We start from the raw sequence: 2,500 nt of genomic DNA on the forward strand, positions 1-2,500 counted from the left end.
TCTTTTGTGCTTTATTAGGTACATCTACGGTGGGGAAGTACATGAATTTATTTTCTGCCATTCTATTCCTACAAACACAAATGGAGAGGCTGGGTTTAATGTAGCTGAGTTTATTGTCCAAAATAAACTAGACTGGTCGCGATGTGTTGGCATCAGCACAGATGATGCAACAATCGTAGACTGAGGGGCCTAGAAAGAAGAGTATAACGTATTGTACCACTAGTAGACATAACACGATGTTGCATTCATCGCCAACAACTTGTAAAACACATGCCCTCCTGTAATAATACAGTTTTGGATGAGATAGTAAAAATTGTAAAGTTTAACTAAGGTAAAGCATTAAATATACACTTGTTTATACCTCTGAGTGAAGACAGAGGAAACGAACTCCTCTATCATACAGAGGTTCGCTGGCTGACACAGGAAAAAGTTCTTTCTCGTCTCTTTAAACTTCCTAATGAGTTGCAAAATTTTCTTGCCTGAACATCATGACCTCTAAAACTGAATGCATGACACCCAATGGCTCAAAAAACGGGCATACCTCTCTGATATTTTCAGCACACTATATGGACTGAGTCTAGCTTTAAAAAAGAAAGCTACTACCATCCTTGAGGTGCAGGACAAAATACAGATAACACAAATAAAGCTGGATTTGTGCTCTGGTCAGCTTAACCGAAAAAATTGCGAGTAATTTCCTTCATTATCACACTTCTTTCTTATTGACAAGGAAGAGCTAGATGGTGACACAACACAAACTTTCAAACCCCACTACTAAAGTCTTCAATCACATTTGGGAAAATATTTTGAAGAACCAGACCAAAGCTTTGACTGAATTAGTAATCTATTTGTTACAGTTAGGCAGAGGGAAAAAAAAAGATCATTGTTAAGCTATCATCAAAGGAGGTTGATAACGTTGTTAAGATTGCAAGAAATTGGGCACTTAAGGCTTTTTAGGGAAAGAATTTTTTTTTTTTTTTTTTTTTTTTTTTTTTTTTTTTTTTTTTTTTTTTTTTTTTTTTGTGCTCAAGTTCAGACAGAGTACCCCAGACTTGCAACAAGTACTTTGAGGCACACTTAATATTATGATGCGCAACCAAATAAGTATCCAACCCGACATGTGACTGAAAGTTAGCAGATTGGAGCTAGATATTCCATGAGTAATGAAATATAACGAGGATTGTTGCTGTTAAGTTCACTACAAGATGTGTGCAAAATGGCAACATTATTAATGTTGTGAAACTTATATTAAGTAAAATTATGTAACAATTCATGTCGAATATAAGCCATTAATAAATAATTCAGAAGCAATTTTAGTATAGTATAGCCTGAAAACACTTTGAAACTCAAGAAAGAAATTATCATTAAAAGGGATTCGCTACATGAGTAATTTTAATGAAAGGGGTCCAATGCACAAGAAAGTTTAAGAAACACTGTGTTATCATAAGAAGCTAATGTGCTGCTACAGGTAGAGCACAGGTTCAAATTATACAGTCGGTTTCTAACAAATGATCTAGTAACGCTAAATTACGTTAATATCAAATTACATCAACGTTGAAGGCTAAGTAGTTAGACTGAGTGACTATACATCTATTATACAGTGATTATACAGTCATTAATAATTAATTCATTTTGTTAAGGCAATTCAAAAACAATATTGCCTTAGTCTTAAACAGTTATTATTACTTCAGCTTATTAAAAACAGTTCAAAACAATAAAGGTATAATCAGAGAGATTTTAGATGTCGAAAAAATAGAGGAGGACGTTCTATGGTTGACTTTCCAGGATGGTGTGTCATCAGTTAACCTAAACTACCTTTATATCCACCTCCTGGGGTAAACCATAAAGCTCAAGTGTCATGTGTTATATTACAAAACCTCGGGCCTAAAATGCTTGTAAGGATCTTTGTAAAAAGATAACTTAGTTTAAATAATAATATAGGATTTTACTGAAATCATTCCTATTCACTTGATACAAACACTTTCACTAAGAAACCTCAATTAACCAAGATAAGATTTTTTTTTTTTTTTTTAATCGCGGCTCTTTTAAAATGAGGTCACATCCTTTCCACCTTCCACGTATGCATGATTCTATTCATTCTAGACCCTTCTAGATTTCCTACATCGCATTAGATTTTTGACAGCACCGTAATAAAAGTACACGGCATTACATTTTTATGTATCGAAGTAGATTCATTACAAATCACTTCATTTACGTAACTGATATATATGCATATACAAGACTCGGATCAATTGCAAAACCATATCTTATAATAGTAATGATAATAATATATATACTCTTATTAATACTCATATCAGAGTAATTATCTTAAGCTGTTATGAAATGATTTTGAATATATACATATATGTACACACACATACATACACACACACACACACACACACACACACATATATATATATATATATATATATATATATATATATATATATATATATATATATATATATATATATATATATATGTGTGTGTGTGTGTGTGT

The sequence above is a fragment of the Palaemon carinicauda genome, chromosome 22 (assembly GCF_036898095.1).
Source record: "Palaemon carinicauda isolate YSFRI2023 chromosome 22, ASM3689809v2, whole genome shotgun sequence".
Lineage (NCBI taxonomy): Eukaryota > Metazoa > Arthropoda > Malacostraca > Decapoda > Palaemonidae > Palaemon > Palaemon carinicauda.